Source organism: Petaurus breviceps, unplaced genomic scaffold, assembly GCF_028583685.1.
Source record: "Petaurus breviceps papuanus isolate PSGF00001 unplaced genomic scaffold, PetGlider_PUasm1.0 178, whole genome shotgun sequence".
Classification (NCBI taxonomy): Eukaryota; Metazoa; Chordata; class Mammalia; order Diprotodontia; family Petauridae; genus Petaurus; species Petaurus breviceps.
Window position 1 is genome coordinate 23,487,376 of NW_027185777.1, and position 19,489 is coordinate 23,506,864.

The following is a 19,489-nucleotide window of genomic DNA, read 5'->3' on the forward strand; positions in this document are numbered from 1 at the left end:
TAGATAGATAGATAGATAGATAGATAGATAGATAGATAGATAGATAGATAGATAGATAGATAGATATACACATATATATATGAAAATCCACATAAAACCTGAAATACTCCACTTGCTGAGCTGGCAGCTTACAGACACACCACAACACACACCTGCCTACTACTTCCTCCTCTCTTTTCTCCACGTTTACTGGGGATGAGGTTATAGTTAATACCGGAATCAGCCAAGTACACCTTCACACAAATGGGAAAGTTTCTAACCTAAGTAGAAGGGTATGTAACGAAATACTGCTGATTTGTGCAAACTTCTCAAGACGTCTACTTTATTAGGAAAACAGTCTCAGAAAGACAGGATGGGGCAGGGCACCGCTGGTCGGCGTCGGGCCCCTGGATCCGGCTCCGGGTTCTAACAGAGGCATGCCCCCCGCAGCAGCCCCATTCCCCCCCCCCCCCCCCCCCCTGCAGCAGTGTCTTCCCAGCCCCATCCCGGGAACAGGGAGCCGATCCGGCTGGCAGCGGAGCCGGGGCGCGGCGGGCCGGGCCAAGCCCACCAGCAATCCCAGCCGCAGCAACCCCCCTGGCGCACCCCCCCCCCGATTCCTTGGCGTCGCGGCAAAAGGTCAGCCCTAGGTCAAGGCCGAGGGGTCGGGCAGCCTCGGTCTACCTGCCATCGAGGAAGGAGCCGAGCGGCCCCGGCGCGCCTCCGTGCAGGTGAGCCCCGCAGCGCCGCCGACACCCGAAACCCCTCCCCACCCCCCGCTCGCTGCCGAGGTCTCAGGCTCCCGGGCAGCGGCAGGATCGCCCCCCGGGGCCGGAGCGGCCGGACACCGCCCCGTGCTGTCACCTGCCTCGGCCCCACAGAGGCGCAACTGGGGGGGGAAGGGGTGCGCCCGAGGCTCCCCTGGCCCCAGTGGGGCCCCTCCCCAGCGGGGGGTCGTCGGGAGCCCGCCGGGGTCCTCCTCCTCCTCCTCTCCCTCTCAAGGTGGGCTGGAGGTTGGACGACTGGGGGAGGTGGCCAGGGTGGGCCGCGGCCCTCCCAGCTCACATTCACACATACACATACACACACACACAACGGCACACACGTACTTGCACACACTCACACTCGCTCGTTCACTCCCGGGGGCGGGGCGGGCGCTGCCCTCCCTCACACAGGAAGTCAGGAAACCGGGGTGGGGGGATGGGGGGAAGAGGAGGAGGAGGAGGAATAAGAGGAGAAGGGAGCCACAACTTCGAGCCATTTAAACCCGGGGTGGGCCAATGAGAGGACTACGGCCCCCTCCCCCGCCTGGAGCGTGGGACCACCGCCACCATCCCCCCTAGCGTCCCCCTGTCACCCACCCCCCCGCCGCCGCCCCAGCACCCCCCAGCAGACCCCTTTGTCCCGTCCGTCCCGTGCTCGCGGCCTTCCCCCCTCCTCCTTACCGGCGGCAGCGGGAGCCCGGAGGCGGGAGAATAAACACGGCAGCGGTGGCGCCCGGAGCCCAGCCGCGTCCCCGGGCTCTGCCTCGGAGGGAGGGTGAGTTCCAGGGCACGTCGGGAGAGCGCGCTGACGCGGGGGCGGGGCGGCTAGGGGAGGGGGCCCGGGGCCCGGAGCGCGCGCGGGGGGCGGGAGAGAGGGAGGTGAAGGGGAAGTGGAGGGGAGCGTCACGTGAGCCTGCCCGCGGTGCCCGCGGGCGGGGGGCGGGAGGCCGAGGGTGGAGGCGGTAGCCGCCTCGTGCCCCACCGCGGGGCGGAGCCAGAAAGAGGGGGCGGGGCCGAGAGGCGGGGCGGGCCGGAGTCTGGAATGTGTGTGCCCAGCACTTTGGGAGGCGGGGGCAGTGAACGTCGGGGCTTGGGCTTTGGTGTGCGGGGCAGGGGCCAGGGCTGGAGGGGTCCTGGCCTGAGAACGGAGCGCAGAAAGCCTTGGGACCCCAGGCGTGCAATGGTATAGCGAAAGGGACTGGGGCGGGAGCCCTGTTCCGGACTAATTGGGACTATAGCCTGGCAAGGTGCATGTTCGTCCAACCGACAGGAAGCCGTGGGCATGCACAAACACTGTCACCCCGTCAGCAATAACGAGTTAATTCAGGCTTAAAGTGTGAAGGCACGGCCCGAGAGCGAGAGCCAAAGCGTAATGCTAATGAAGGGGGGGGGGCATAGCATTAGGACGGGATAACAGGTTTGAAAGTTGAGTCTTTCACACCAGAAACGGCCAGAAATCGATTCAGTAGCCTGCTGACAGGCTTCTTGCTTGACTGTACCCCATATTGCAATCATTCTGCTAAGAAACACTTGTTAAAAGTGTTTACTGTGTGCCAGGCTGAGGATACAGAAAGGCAAAATGCGTGTATGCTCTCAAGGAGACCCCAGTTCCATGGGAGTGGCGACGTGCAAAAAACTCTACACAAACTAGATATATAGGTGTGTGAGACAAAGACAGAGACAGGAGAGAGAGAGAGAAAGAGAGAGGCAGGAGAGAGAGGCACTATAATTGAGGCAATGGTCTTTGGGAATTACTGTTTTTAGAAAAACTCCCAGAGCCGCCAGCCTAGCAATAGCCTTCCCAGAGCTCAGCCCTGCCAGTCTTCAAACGAGAAAGAGACTTGTCCATCACTAGACCGTGTCAGAAGCCTGTCCAGATTGGTATATAATGGAAACAATCCTAGATCTGGGGTCCAATGTGAGAGCTTAAATCTTGTTTTCTGCTACCTGTGTGACACTGAGGCAAATCATTTCACTCCTGGACTCCTGTTCTCTCACCTGCAAATGAAAGCGTTGGGTTGAATGACCTCTATGGTCCCTTCCACCTCCCAATCTACCGTTGTGTTGTACGTTCCACGATTTGGACTCCTCTGGCACACTCTTCAAAAACCCAGAGTGGAAAGGAGACATCCGAATGCAGAAGGCAGACACCAAGCATTCAATGAAATTCCAGGAGTTGTTGTTTGAAGCAGTTTTTCTTGCAGAAAGAAAAGCATCAAGCCAGACAAGCAAAAACACAAAATAAACCTGAATATAGTAACAGCTTCTCTTTATCATTGTACTGGCTTTCTTCGTTCCTCCCTATTTTCTTTCACACTACTCCCCTGTTCTCTTTTTAGTGATGTTGCTCAGCATAAAGAACAACACTGCTTTATTCTTCCATTCTTCTTTATTCTACCTTCCTTAGGGTTCTCTCAGAAGGCTCTCATTTTCAAACACGACTGCAAGGACCTAATCCAAAACATTGTGTCTTGGTGGAAATGTGTAATAGCATTTCCCCTGTTGCTGAAGCTAAGTGTTAGGCATGTTTAATTTCAGTTGAAGATAAAACATTTTGAATGCACTTGTACACACACACACACACACACACACACACACATATGCACACATTGTTTCCTATTCGAACTCTACTTCCACTTTGGCAATCAATCAAAAAGCATTTATTACTGTGTGCCAAGTACTGTGTTGGATGTTGGGGATAGGAGTGAAGCAAGGAGACAACATGTGCACATATATATGTGGGTACATACACACATATACAGAATAATCACTGATACCACTAACACCTACCATGCAATGATTGTTTGCTACCCAAAGCAGATAGAATTAGACATACAGAACTCTGTAGTATGCTGTTTTTAAAAAGACCTGGGGAGAAGGGAGAGGAAAGGACAATGACATCATTTCCAATGTTGTCTCTAGTTAATTTTAAAATAGCGCTAGGCAACATATGTCTGATGCCTACACTAAAGAGCTCACCATATCATTTTGAGTCCCATTATAATTTAACAGACTTCTTGTTTAAACAACATTGGGTTCTAAAATTCTTAACTGTTACAGGCTAAATTTGCTTTGCCTCTGTCCTAATCATTTACTGAAAAGATAACTTTTCTAACAACATAAAACAAAACATAATCTAATGCCATTATTTGGCAGCAAAAGTTTTACCAGATGAAGCTAACTAGTAGACAGATCAGTTAACCTAAATAGTTGTGATCTTTGTTTATTGATGAAAAATAATTTCTCACTATTATAATTGACATTAAAGATTCCAATGCTTCATTTTGTTTGAGACTTAATACAGAAATATTGTAAACCTATGTGGATTTGCTTTCTATTTTCATTCAACTTCAGTTTAACTTGAGAAACAAGACAAAATTCAGGGGTCTTAAGTAAGTGTTAAATAAGGAAATGAAAAAATCATAGACTTTTTTTTGTGCCCCCTGGACCAAGACTAAGAAAAGCACTTTTAGAAAAACACTGAAGGCATGTATGTGTTCATTCCTCTGTTTCTGTTCACTTGCTTTGTAATAGCAATTACCTCCTGCTTACACATGCCGCACAGATGCTCTGTAAACAATTTTGCCTGACACAATAGATGCTTTGCAAGCTTGCTACATTTATTTGCAGGCTTGATTTCCAGAAATCTCAAACTGAATTATAATCATAGCCTCACAATAATAGTAATTTACATAGTACCTCCTATCTGAAGATTTCAAGTGTTTTATTGTTCCATATGATTACTTCTACTATCCTGAATCTTGTCGGTTTCATCAGTTACAGACTTAAAGATAGATGTAGGGGTAAAGAGAAAACAACATAAAAAATAATAATACCAAGGCATAATTATAACAAAATTGCCATCTGAAGCATTTCCCAAGTCCCGTGGCTAAGTTATAACTAATATGAGATAAAATGGTCATTGAGCAGTTAATAAGTAGCATTTAAAATTCGCAGAAACCTTAGGGATCATCTAGTTCAATGTTCACATTGTATAGGTCTAGAATCTGATGTCAGGTAGTAAAAATAGCCAGTCCTGGGATGTATCTGACTTTGTGGTAAATTGGGTAATTTAAACCTTAAATCCATATTTAGTTAATTGTATACCCCTTCAATTAGCCATTACTTTATGTATGTTTTTTTGTATTTGCTTGTCTGAATCGATCCTTTTCTTTCTACCTACAAGAAAAACTGCTTCAAACAACTTGTGGAGTTTCATTTAATGGTTGGTGTCTGTCCTCTGCCTTTGGATGCCTCATTGCCACTTTGGGTTCTTGAAGAGTGTAGCAGAAGAGCTCAAAGTTTTCTCTACAAATAAGATATCTATCCATAATATCTAGGAAAAAACTGGGAATAAGGAGACCTAAATTCTAAATTTTAATGCCAACTTTGCCCCTTGGAGAAGTCATGATATTAATATCTTTGTGTCTTAGTTCCCTAAATTAGATTCTTTTAACATGGCTTCAGCTCTAAAATTTTATAATTCGATATAGGTATCAAAGAAATAACTATTAAGTTACCATCATCCATGACTAATTGTAACACATTACTCTGACTTACTTATACTTCACAACATGCATAAGCTCACTAGCTATCAGAATTAACATAGTACCAAAACTTGTCGGAAATATCATCATTCTCAATGTAAAACTCCCAAGACCTTTCTCTCTACCCACACATAAAAATGAATGAAAGACCAGCTGAAATGTAGCAATCACACGTGATGCCAGGTCACCTCCCCAAGAGAGAGTGATCCAACTTTAGAAGAGAATCCAACGGAGTTTTCTCAGTCTCCTACTCAGTAAGATAATATCACTTGTGCTCTTAAACACAGAGGTGAAAATTTACCTCCTAGAGAATTAAATAAACACTAGCCAGTGACAGTAATTATGTCAGTGGGTGTAAAAAACGTTGGGATATTAAAACATGCCCAATTAGCCCCTGGCGACCGGGTGGCAGTCTTGTTTGCTCCCCACAGTCAATTTGAATACAGTAATAATAGCCATAGTATACCCATAATAATACCTTGGTTATCTGGAATTCAGCTACTTAAGAGCCTCATTCAGAACACAATCATAATAAATAAATGAATGAATGAAAAGTAAACAAATAGATGGATGAATGAATAGTATGAAATTTATATTACTACATGAGAATAAATAAAATGAGTAGATAGATAGATGAAAATACTTCTGAGTCGCCCTAATAGATGCCACAAAGTCCAAGCATTAAAGCTTGTGCACTTTACTCATAGGATGGAAGGGAGAGAACAAGCATTTATTAAGCAACTGCTGTCTGCCAGGTGCTTTACAAATACTCTCTCATTTGATCCCCTCAACAACCCTGCAAGGCAGGTGCTATTATGATCCCCATTTTACAGATGAGGAAACTGAAGCAAATGAAGCTGAGTGACTTGCCCAGGGTCACACAGCCAGTAAGTGTTGGGGATTCACTGCATCACCTAGCAAATTAGGCCCTCTCTCTAAGCCTTTTAACTTGTATTTTAGACATAATTCTAGCAAGCAAGTTCTAGCTCAGGGGTGCAATGGACACTTGGATACTGGACTTGTCAGTCAGGAAGTCCTGACTTTAAATCCAGTCTCAGACACTTATGTACTAGCTGTGTGAGTCTGGGAGACAACCTCTGCCTGACTTAGTTTCCTAATTTGTAAAATGGGGGTGATAGTCATAATACCTACCTCCCAGGGTTGTTGTAAGGATCAAATGAAATAGCATTTGTAAAATGCTTTGCAAACTTTAAAGTGATATGCAAATGATAGTTATTATTACTTAGTATTACTAGCTGATTTTCCAGGCTACAACAGATTTTTATTGTTTTTGGTTCAGCTCTGTTAATTCTTCAGTGTGTTAAACTCTTCCTCCCAATACATTTTGGCAGCTGTTCTGCATCTTGCAAGTCCTAAAGAATTGCCCAGGTCCCTGACTTTCCAGAATCTCATGGCCAGTAAATATGTCACAGGTGAGACCTGAACACAGATTAGACACATAAAATTGGAAGGGAGAACTAGTAAGCTGGTACACCATACTGACAGCAAGAAGCTAGAGCTGTTATTCTGACATGGACAAAGAAAGGAAAATGAGAAGAGGTCGACAAAAGCAGTGGGGTTTTTGTTTTTAAAAAAGCCACAACAGTCTTAGGCCATTTGATAAAGGGGCCAAGAGCCCTATAGACTTCAAGAGAAACAAAGGCCATCAGCATATTATAACATATATATATATATATATAAGATAATAATTGATACTTGTAACACAGCATCATCAAGAAAAAGCTTCAGTTTAGCATTCTCTGTTGAAGAAATTAGGAAAGGGCATTTCCATTCAGCAGGATCAAAATAAAATGAATTTTGATGTTTTATAATTGTAAACAACCATTTAGTTATTCAGAAAACTCAGTTATCTAGGAAGACATTCTTTAGTGGTTCTAAATAGCCATGGTTTTACTGTACAATTCCTCAAGGTTGTTGAAAATGGCCAAAGCATGGTTTAAAAGTTTCCAATGTTAAATATTTCATAAAAGCAACCAATGATTACATAAAAATAAACATAATTTGCAAAAATCTCAGATATATGTATCTTAAGAATATGGAAAGATATAATAGGATCTCTTTCTAAATTATTAATAAATAAAGAAATCATGAAAAAGCCATTTTTTCTCCCTATGATAACAAGAACGTGATGGTGTTTTATCATGGCATTTAACCAGGAGAGAGAAACTGATGCATGTGGATATCTCTAACAGATGTGTTAGCAGACCTTGCCAAACACAGGAAAAAACATTATTCTTTAATGCTTCAAATAGAAAAGAAAAAGGGAGGGAGTAAGAAATTTAAGTATTTAATTTTAGGATTGTTCCTCCCCAATTAAAAGGAAGCCTATTTCATTTAGTACCACTCTGGGTGATAATCTGACGAAGGATGGGAATAGTGTTTGTATGGAAGCCCTCTACTTCGATTAGAGATTTATGTGTGGTGGTGAGACTTTATATTAATTTGCAAAGTGCAGCTGTTATAAGTGTCCCCAGCCAGCAGTAAGTGGGAGGAAAGGGGACAGATGAGGACTGAAGGAAGCATATGCAAGGCAGCTCATTTCCCTCCATAACTAAGAGCACAGCTGCCCACATAAGAAGGGGAGTAGAGAAAAATCCATTTCTACGCTGGACAAGATCACCAAATTAAAAAAAAAAGGCTCTGACTTCCTCTGAAAGAAAACAATTATTTTAAGTACTGGTTTTCATATGTCACCACAGGGTAACCTCTTCCTCATATGTAACCAATCTTATTACTCTTAAGGTTTGTCTTTCCTATTGATTCCTTCAAAATTACAGATCTAAAAAGTCATGAATCTCCTAACTCTTATCTACTTTGCACTTTTCTAACACACTAATTTGTCCATCTGTTATATGCCAAGATGTCCATTTGTTTCAGAACAGTCTCTGGGTCAGCAATTCTGGTTCTGATCTGACGATTGCTGTCCCACTCCAGTATTGTTCCTTCTTTCTCTCTTTCCTTCTTTTCTCCCTCTACCAGACTTTCTTCTCCAGATTTTGCCAGGTCCACCCAGCACCTGCCAACAGTTCAATTTAGGCATTTGGCAAACATTTGCTGAGCACCAACTTATATATTTACTTAGGTGCAAGGCACTGTGTCAACCCAACAGCATGTTTTTTTCCTCCAGTGTAAAGCCAGTGACCCTACCCTGCCTTCACCAATATATCCCACACACTTCTCCTTTCTCAAGTTCAGATCAGCATCTGAATTTTCAGCCACTTCCCTGATCTGAGAATCTGAATGGGGTGGTTGTTTATCTCCCTTACCACAGAGAGCAGAGCTAACCCACAAATCTGCCCTCTTTTCTGTGAGCCCTCCCACAGTCTTTTAATCAGCCAGCATTCTAGCTTTTCTTATATACAGCATAAAAAGCATAGAATGTGGGGAAGCATTCTCCCATCCATTCTAGAAACCCCTGTTGCTTCTTCCCTATCACCCTGGCCAGTAGAAATTGGGGAGAAGAGGGATAAAACGTCACTCTACAGATGACAAATCCTCTCTTAGACAGACAATTACAGCTCTTAATCTCCCATTTCAACACAGATCCAGAAACGCCTCCCAGATGCCATACACATAAAACCAGACAGGCAGAACAGCCTAGTGACTACAGGTCACTGGTTAATGGCTAAAGTATTCCATTTCCATTTCTCAGACTCTGCTTTTCATACCTGAAAATCTTTTAACGCTTGCTCTTTGGCATTCAACTTTGATGAGTGATCTAAGGCCCCTTTCAGCTCTAACAATCTGTGAGTCTATCTAGAAATCTATTATTCACTCAAGTTGACAAATACTTATACTGAGCAATGTGAAACTGTCAATCACCAATCATAGTCAAGTGTCATCCTTTATAAAACATGTTACCATGTGGGAAAGAAATGGGTAATGTTGGGCTGTTTTATACTCTTCACATCAGTCCCAGTTAATTTCAATGCTATGAGGTATTGAGATATTTAAAAATTAAACAAAATGTCACCTTTCCCAGAACATTATAATTCGTTCATGTATTGACAAAATCATGGGAGCATGGTGTTAACCAATTGGTTCCAAGGGTTGGGAACCTGCAGCCTCGAGGTCACATGTGGCCCTCTAGGTCCTCAAGTCCTGGAAACCCTCATTTATACTACAGAGTATCCAGGTGCTCCAGAAAGTGATGTGGATGATTAAGTAGGTGGCACACGTCCCTCTCTGTGAGTCAAGAAAATACCGATGCTCTACTTTGGCATTGCTAGAGGCACCATTAAATGAGATCTAGAAATGAAGTCATTCAATGTTCTGTGACACTTTCTATAAAAACAAGGTGTTGGCTCTGTGATAAAAGTCAAACTCCCGACTAAATATTCCTATCAAGTCCACTCTCGCTTATCCAGAACCTGGCTTCTAGTCTGTGACTGAACCTGGATCTTTGTTCTTCCTCCTTTTGCCAGCTACTATGAACAATTTACTATCATCTGCACTTTCATCAAAGGATGTATGAGGAAAATGAGAGGTGATAAAACACAAAACAGCTCGTTTCACCATATGTTCCCAATTCTGTCTTAAGATTTCTTTGGGAAGGAGATTTAAGCTCAAAGTAAAATACATTTTGGGGATTGTCCCTTAATATCATGGGATCTGGCCCTGGCTGTGTCATTGTGTGATCATGGTCACACCTGAAAGTACAGGGGAGCCCCTACCATACTGGTGATGGTTTGTCCTATGGCATCATTCTGTCATGTTTGAGTATCCACTGTATATTAAGACCAAAAATGCAATAAAGAAAACAAAATGTGTAGATAAAATGGCTTCTCTACAAAAAACATCATGCCAGCAGCAACCTTATCACACAAATAGCTTTCAAAATGAACAGCCTTTCTTTGCTCTTAGGTTTCTCTCAGACCTTTATCTGTGGTACCATACATATGGTACTATTGAAATTAAAAACCATATACATACTAAATGAAGCAGAAATTTGAATATGAGAGAAAACCTTCCCTTTGTGGAATTTTATTTCATCCTTCTCTATTTTGGTGATCTTTCTCCATCCTAGTATATAAAATTGTATCTGATTCCTACTTCCTTGGCCTGATTTTCCTTTTGACCCAGTGATGTAGTGGTTATAACAATGGCCTTGGAGTCAAGAAATCCTTAGTGTGAATACTGCCTCACACTCTTACTAGCTGCATGACCGCAGCAAGCAACTTGATCTCTCTTAGCCTATCTCACAGAATTGCTGTGAGGATCAAATGAGAAAATATATGTAAGGTGTTATATAAACATTAGCTTTCAGCTATTTGACTCTACCTAGAATCAAAAAACTCCTATAATTTCCTGTAGCTTTATGTTCCAATATAAATATATATTAGGTATACACATGTGTGCATATATATATGTGTGTATATTTTTACATATATATGTATATATACACACGTACACATCAATTCTATCACTGCCTGTTTCCTTTAGGATTGTAGTCTTCATATTTCTTGTATTATTGAATCCAGTATACTGTAGAAGAGTTATCAACATTCTTTCTAGCAAGGCATATCATCTTGGTCTCCTAGGAGTTCCACATATGCACACTCATAACAAGAAAGCGGAGAAAACAGGAAGTTCAAGTGATTTATTTGAAGATCAAGAGAAACCTTATCTATGATTACATTTCTCCATCATATCACAGTTCCATGGCCCTGCTCTTTAAATAGTTTCTAGCAGAGTTTATTTCATCTATTAATCAATCTGTTAAAATGTGATTGCACACTCTCTGTCAAACTGGTTTCCCTTCCTTTGCCTGACCTTAGTTCTCCTATAGTAAACCAACATAGGAAATACAGTGCTTGTTGACCTACAAGGGAGTGTCCATATACTAGGTGAATTTGCAGTTTCCATCCAAGTCATTTATCTATAATGAGCATAATGCCTTTCTCACAACTGGGCCTGCCTATGTTGTATTCACGACAGTAGAACGTGGGCAGCGATTTTGTGTCTTTTTCTGAAATAAAGCAAGGGCAGCATGGTGCAAGGAGAAGGAGATATTGTGTCAGAGGAGCTTAGCCACTTAGAGCCTATGTGGGCAAGTCCCTTAACTTCTCTGAACTTCTGTTTCCTGATGTGTAAGATGAAGGGGCTAGACTAGATCATCTCCAAATTTCCTCCCAGCTCTAATATCTTTGATCCTGTATCCTTAAGTTTACTGTAGTTACTGAATCTCCATCATAGAATGAAATCTCCTTGACTTATCTGAAAGCTATGAATAAAAATATAACAAAGCAGAAATTGTGACTTGATTAAATGTGTTAAATTGCTGTTAACTTTTAAAATCTATTTAATGTATATCTGAACTCACTTTCTAATCTCGGGAAATATATTTGCCTTCTTTCTCCCATTTGAAGCATCTTCTGTTTGTATAATGAGCAATTTTAGACTTATATAGCGAAGATGTAAGAGATAATCAGTCATTTTTCAGTAGTGCCTGGCTCTTCATGACCCCATTTGGAGTTTTCTTGGCAAAAACAGTGGAATGGGTTACCATTTCCTTCTTCTGCTCATTTTACATATGTGGAAACTGAGGCAAGCAGGGTGAAGTGACTTGCCCAGGATCACACAGCTAGTAAGTGTCTGAAGCCAGATTTAAACTCAGGAAGATGAGTCCTTCTGACTCCAGGGCTGGCACTCGATCTACTGTGCCACCTGACTGCCTCTGTAGGAGATAATACTGCACTGGAATCAAAACAACTGGGTTCAAGTTCTTTCTCTGACCTATACTGATTGTATAACCCTGGGTAAATCACTTCACCTCACTCCTCATTGCCCAAGACATTCCCTAAGACTAAATGGTGCAAAGGGGATGATCAGCATCAGGAGAGGAAATTCCTCACTGGGAGTTCCCTACACAGAGAAAATCATGATAAAGTTTTGTTTTGTTTTAAAGGAAATGTTTAAAGAGACAAAAAATAGAAAGTATGGAAATCAAGATGGTGTCTTTTAAAGTTTTTTTTTTTAATTTTAATAGTCCTTTTTAGTAGGAATCCACATATTCAGATGCCCTCAAGATATTTGGTCAAGAAAAAAAAAAGAGATAGGCTTCTATTCTTGACTTAGTAAACAATAACATTTAACAATCACATATACCTTCTTTCATCTTCAAAATATATTGCTCATGTGGAATAATCTTTCTGACATCCTTTTGAGTTTTGGGAGCAGGTATTATTCTCTCTCCACTTTCCTGCAGGGAAGCTTAGGGAGGCTCCCCAGTCGACTAAAGATAAGGAAGGGAGTTAAGGTCAGAATCAGCATTTGAATCCCAGTTTGAGTTCCTGTTTCCAGGTGTGAATGGAGCTAAGGTCATTGGTTTCCATGAGCCATGTTATTTGACCCTGGTTCATAATACTCTTTCCTGGTGAAGAATTTTTGAATGGTTCTGCTGACTGGCTTCACTGCAAAGCAGAGAACGGTGTATTTCTGTTCCAGTCTTGTGGCTAAGCTCCCTGTTTTAACTGTACACTAAAGAAAGGGGAGAAAAGGGGAAATGGCATAGAGAAGAGTCTGCTTTTAGGGGAAATGTTAACTCTCTAGCATGAACACATGATGAAATTTTACACACTGAAGACTTCCTCCACTCCCTCCAGTATAAAGTAAGTAAAACTAAACAATATCAGATTGATCATGGCTTCCCTACTGCTTAGGGGAATACAGAATTTCTGGGTCCTCTTTAATCAGGGGTCCTGGAGTGAGGAAGACTCCTCTTCATTAGTTCAAATCCAGCTTCAGACACTTATTAGCTGTGTAACCCTGAGCAATTCACTTAACCTTGTTTGCCTCAGTTTCCTCATCTGTAAAATGAGCAGGAGAAGGAAATGGCAAACTACTCCTGTATCTCTGCCAAGAAAACCCCAAATGGTGTCACAAAGAGTCAGACATAACTGAAAAGGACTGAACAATGACATAGTCAGCAAGCATTTTTAAATGCTTGCACACTATAGCCCAAACACTGTGCTAAGCATTGAGTTTGCAAAGAAAGGCCAACAAAAACCCCCAAAACAAAACCCAGCTCCTGCTCTCAGGGAGCTTACGTTCTAGTGGGGAAGACGATATGAACACACAAAATAAATATGGAGGGACAGCTAGGTGGTGCAGTGAATAGAGCACTGGCCCTGGAGTCAGGAGGACCTGAGTTCAAATCCCGCCTCAGAAACTTGATACTTACTAGCTGTGTGACCTTGGGCAAGTTACTTAACCCCCAATTGCCCTGCCTTCCCCTCTCCAAAAAAAAAAGACCAAATAAATAAATACAGAGTAAATGAAGTTAATCTGAAAAGAGAAAGCACTAGCAGTTGGAGCAACCAGGAAAGGGGCTCATAATATTGACAAATGCAACATAAAAATGAATTAATCCTGTAGTGAAGAAAAAGCCAGAGCCCCTTCAGGGAAGAAAAAAAAAGGGGAAAATAAAATTATTTAGGATTCATATGTAGTAGACAAAGATCTACTTTAGTAGTCCAAGTATCTTGGACTATATGCTGATTCACACATGGACCAAAAGGGAAGAGTTCACTTTCCCAAAAAGTCATGGACCCAAAGCATCAAGGTAGCTGATTGGAAGGGCAGCTACACTCTGCTCTTAGCATAGTAACTGGCACATAGTATGTGCCTAATACATGTGTGTTGACCCGAATCAAGGGGTTTCTAGGATCATCAGACCAACTGGAAATGCAGAATCAGCCAAGTAGACTGACCATGGACAGAATGTGGGAGCTCCAATTGTCTCTCTCTTGGTGCTATGCAACACAAAGGTGTTAGAGGTTCAAGTCCTGAGAAAGGTACAGGGTCTGGAGAGCAAGCAAGGGAATGAACTGACAGTCCAGAGGAGGCAGGTCATGAAATGGGATTTCCAGTTCTACTAATAGTACTGTATATAGTGATATATGCATACCTTTTTGGGGTGTGTATGTGTAACATCAGAGAGACGGGGAACCAGCACTATTCCTTTGATGACTGGACTTGGATACAAGTCTTACTTCTTTTTATAACATGTTTTCTGTTCAAATTGTCAGGAATGTATTTGCTGGTAGGGAATTAATATCTCCTACAGAAGAACTAGAAATGAGTTGGATTCTGGTGTTCTAAGAAAGACTTCTGAGTAAGGGTAAATGTGAGCAATATAAAGTATTAATTGTTGATAAGCCTGCAACATTGAGTTTGGGTCCAGAGTTGCTTTTCAGCAGTCATGTGGGCCAAAGGTTATGCTTATAATGAACTATTTGTGCAAGGTGGTATAGTATTGAGCTAAAACAAAAAAGCAAGCAGAAACTTTGAATTAGAGTTGTCACATACAAGTGGAAAATTTTGGGACGAAAATTGAAAAGTTTCCCTAGAGAATTCCTGCCAATTTCAACCTCGAATGGAATGGGGGAAAAGATCCTGCAGGTTTTATCAGCTTTTGAAGAGTTCTTTTTTTCTCTCTGTTGCTAAGGAGATCTCTTTTAACCTTCTGGTTCTTCTTATCTACAGAAGATGGCTTTTTGCTGATGAATTTGACTCATTCTACTAGAATATCAACAGCTTTTCATCTTGAACATCAGCTGCTCCACAGTTTATGATTATGAAAACAGAAAGCAGCCTATTTCTACCCACTTCAACAAACTGATTATACAACTTGTTTTTTTTTTCCTCCTTTACTTCACATTTGCACTAATCAGTTAAAGATGAATTATGATCCCTGTTTTCCAGAGCTGGACTTAGTTCCTAGCCTGCCAGATTTAGCCACCTATATTATTTATTCTCTTCTCCCATGACTCATCTTTTTTTTTTTCATAATGCTGCATTGCAAGTTCACAGCCCTATTAATGTTCACACCCTACACAGTGTTGTATACATTCCATTCATCCTGCTCACCCATTATGGGTTATTGCCATCTGCTGGAAAAACAGGGCGGACTACCAGATGATCGTTTTTGAAATTCCCGGAAGTAAAATGAGGTTGTTTTTAATCAAGAAAAATAAGATTGCATTTGTTTCTATCATCTGCACTCTGCATTCTTCAAATGAAAAAGTTTTTTGTTCCATATCACTTTAGTTGAAACACATAAGTAAGTTTAACTACTCAGTTGATGAGAGAGCGTTCACTTTCAAAGGAGATCAAACAAAAAAAATTACAGGAAAAAATATGTCTCATATCACCAAGTAACCACTGTGGCTACAAAACAGAACAATGACAGATGCTTCAGAGGCCTTTCCTAGGGGAAATGGATCAACAGTCTTTTCTACCTCTAAGTTCTGTGACAGCACATTTGAGGCATTTAACATTGTAGGGTTTAGTGGATTTTCAAATAAGATGTATTTGTATCCAAAATTTAGTATAGGATGCAAAACAACAAGACTAATGTCTTCTAAAAAATACTGAGTAGTGCCTCTTTTCTTCAAACCTTCTCTTATTCCCACCTTTCTTCCCCAGTGGAAAGAATTCTCTCTTTCCAAATTTTCCTAGAGTACTTTGGATGTTTCCTTTGCCTACAACACACTTTATCTTGTATTATAGTTGTCCTAGGCTACGTGTCGAAGTAGATAGAGTGCCAGGCCTGGAGCGAGGAAGACTCATCTTCCCGAGCTCAAATCTGGCTTCAGACACTTACTAGCTGTGTGACCCTGGGCAAGGCGCTTCACCCTGTTTGCCTCAGTTTCCTCATCTGTAAAATGAGCTGGAGAAGGAAATGGCAAACCATTGTAATATCTTTGCCAAGAAAACCCCAGATGGGCTCATGAAGAGTTGATCATGACTGAAAAACAGCTGAACAAGAACATAATTGGTCAAGATCTGTGATTTCATTGATCTAGGGGACTCTCAGTCTGGAAACTCCCTTTGCTTTTTCTGTGATTTATAAGAATTCCATGGGGCATTGTGAGGTTAAGTCAAAGCAATAAGCATTGTTTCTGTACCCGTTGTATATCAGTCACTCTTCTAGGTGTTAAGAGATAACAAAGAAAAATCTAAGTTCTTCTACCCTCCATGAGCTTGAATTATTTTGGGGAGAAATACATGTATTTTTTCTGGAAAACTAAATATAGCTATATACAAAATAATTGGATGGGGAGTTAAGGGGGACACAGGGAGATTACCAGCAATACTGAGAACAGGGTTTTGGTTTTTGATAGGAAACACCCGGGATCACAAACCAGATGCATCCCAGGTCTTTCTTAATCCATGACCAGCTTTCTATCTACTATACCATAAATATCTCTTCATAATAGATAATTCACTTTTCTATAGTGCCTTTAAGTTTGATAACTCAGTTCCTCACAACGACCCTATGAGATAGGTGGTACAAAAATTATTGTTCTTTTTTTTTAGTAAGCAGTCAAACAGAGGTTAAGTGACTTACTTATAGCTAGTAGATGTCTAAGGCAGGATTTGCACTCATCTCCTGATTCCAACTCCAAATCCAACATTCTTTCCACTATATCACACTACCTCTGTTAGGCTGATAGGATCTGTTCCTTCTATTGGACCACAAGTTTTCTGAAGTCAGGGACTGAGTTATTTTTCATCTCTGCATCCCTGCATCTAGGTAGCCCAGTGCCTGACACATTGGATAAACTGTGCTAATTTTCACTTTTTTTTTCACATAATTTTCACAATTTTTTCTATACTGATTTTGATAATTAATTGACAAATGTTGAATTTAACCTGAACAGTCTCAGGGAATTTACCTGTGGTGTCAAAATTCCTCAAAAGCCCAAGTTCAAGGGGACATCCTTTAAATGAGCTTGACCTTTCTAGAGAGCACAGAAGAAGGGAGGGGAAACTTCTTTTGTTAGTATATAGTACAGAAAAAATAGCCCTAAGATACAATGGAAAATTAGACTGATTGCATTGCTCAAATTACAGGCCCATTTCCTTTATTAGTAGTTGTCAGGCTATGACTAAAATCATTCAGGGAGATCGAAAACAGTATAAATGGAATATGACAAAGCATTAATTAAATACCTACCTAAATACTTCGGTGACAGTCATATTTCTAGGTTATTATTACTCTGTTTATTTGGCACTTTATATTTCCATAGAGCTTTAATCATTATTGCTAAGTCTTGTCACTATTCAGACAAGGTGGGTCAGTGTTATTATTCCAATTTAACAGATAAGGGAATGAGACACCATGGCAACCCAAAGGTATTATTATCCTGGTGCAGTTACAGAACACTATATTTTCAGATCCCTCCACCATAATTCACCATTAACTCCTCATGCCATCATTGTAAGGTGGATGTGTGTCATTACTCCCACTTAACAGATAGGCGGCTTACACAGCTTCCTGCCCCAAGGGCCTGCAGAAAGTCAACAGCAGAACTTGGGGATGAGCTGGAGGTCTCTGACTGATGGCTGCTCAGGCCCTGTGAATCAGCCTACTTCACTGGTGCTCAGTGGGCTTTTTAATAAAAGAAAAGTTAATAGTTTGTTCTCCGGTTTCCCCCTTCATGGCAGAGAGCCTCAAAAACAGTGTTATTTTAGCTTCAGAAAGAAATGTGATGTATTTTCTGCAAGTTGTCCTGCTCCCAGGGGTGTATACATAGAATGTGGGCTGGCAGACTTAAGGCAAAGCCTTCTTGAATCTAACTTAGAAGTAGGAGAAATGGGCAGTTACACCATTTCTCTGACCCAAGAAAGCTGAGTCACCTTTAAGGACCAATTATCTTTGTTAAATCAGATAGGAAATCACGTGAGGAGGAAACAGTGAACTGGAGGGTAGAGGAAGGACCAGAAAGATTGCCTTTTTCATTGCAAGCCTTGCTTTGTTCACAACTTTGGAATCAGGTCAACCAAATTTATAAAGATAAGAGACTATTTGAGTTTCTCCTCTGAAATATTTTTGTGTTTCATTCAACATAGGTGAATACCTCCTTTGAGCAGCATGTGGTATCAAGCCTTTAAGATCTATCCAAACTGAAGAAAAGTATGTGACCAAATAGATGTAGCAATATTTCCACTGAGGTCTAGGGTAGCCAGCCAGGTTATCTGAGGGAAAGTTGCCCTTTTCCATTAGAATTGCTTTACTATCCTCAGAAATTACGGCTTGACAACCATGCAATTTGATAACCAATAATCATGTAAATTCTTCCCTCTACAAGGCAAAAATGAGGGCCCCATATAAGGCAAAAATGGAGCCATGTATAGAAGATGGGCCTAGAAAGTACCACCTCGTTCCAGCCCTGCCTCTGACACAGATTGGCCATGTGTCTCTAGGGAAATCATCTCTCAGTGCCCTATACAATTCTCTGACTAGAAATTGCTGAATAACTGCAGATATATCCCTTCCCTATCCTACACCAATAAAATCACAGGTCCAGACAAAAATACACACATACACACACACACACACACACACACACACACACACCCCTATAGAAAGAAAATGGATATTTTTTTTATTCCCTTTTCCCAGAAACCATTTGATTCCTAGAATGAAAGAAAATGAAAAAAAAAATCCATTTCATTGAACAAACAAACCTACTGTGTTAAGGTACTATGTTTGGGATTACAAAGAAAAAGAGAATTTACAAATACTGGGTTTCCGAAGAAAAAGATTCTCCCCTCAAGTTTACATTCTACTAACAGAATACAACACACATGAAAAAGTAAATTCCAGGTATGTAAAGAATAATTTTAAGAACAAAAGATAATTAACAATGGCTCAGGAATGTATAAGGAAAGGCCTTATATAGAAAACACCATTGAGTTATGCTTTGAAAAATTAAATGTCTCCTGTGTGCAAAAAAACAACAAAAACAAAAACTGTGCTATCTTGTTGGAAATAAAGGATAAAATGGTCCTTGATCTCAGAGATCCTTGACTTGGGTTATTAAACTATATCAATGTGTGATGAGTAAGACATGCTAAAATTCAGAGAGTTGGGTTACCACAGCTCGTTGACTTGAAGAGAGTTCATAATGGGAAGCTGAGGAAAAAGAAAGAGATTGAATGAGAGAGAGAGAGAGAGAGAGAGAGAGAGAGGAAAGAAAGAGGAACAAGTATTCATTAGGCACCTACTATGTACCTGGCACTCCTCACAACAATCCTGGGAGGTAGGTGCTATTATGATCCCTGTTTTATAATTGAAGAAACTGAGGCAGACAAAAGTTCAGTGACTTGCCCAGCTAGTAACTATATGAGACTAGATTTGAAATCAAATCTTCCTGATTGCTGGTCTAG

General features: G+C 41.3%; 1 protein-coding gene and 1 long non-coding RNA gene across 12 annotated transcripts in view; one reads left to right on the plus strand and one right to left on the minus strand.

The window, feature by feature from the left end:
• ARHGAP12 (Rho GTPase activating protein 12) overlaps positions 1-19,489 on the minus strand; it is a 164,180-nt gene that overhangs the window by 128,898 nt on the left and 15,793 nt on the right. For 7 of the 11 annotated variants that reach the window (XM_069086458.1, XM_069086457.1, XM_069086455.1 and 4 more), the window contains exon 1: positions 1,425-1,559. The exons of 1 other annotated variant lie outside the window; for it this stretch is intronic. The gene's annotated coding sequence lies outside the window, so the exon portion shown is untranslated. 3 more of the 11 variants (XM_069086452.1, XM_069086449.1, XM_069086450.1) reach the window with 3 other exon arrangements.
• LOC138159991 (uncharacterized) overlaps positions 1,387-19,489 on the plus strand; it is a 67,068-nt gene continuing 48,965 nt past the window's right edge. Inside the window, exon 1 of the long non-coding RNA XR_011168039.1 lies at positions 1,387-1,518. This is a non-coding gene — a long non-coding RNA (uncharacterized lncRNA). The remainder of the gene's footprint in view (positions 1,519-19,489) is intronic.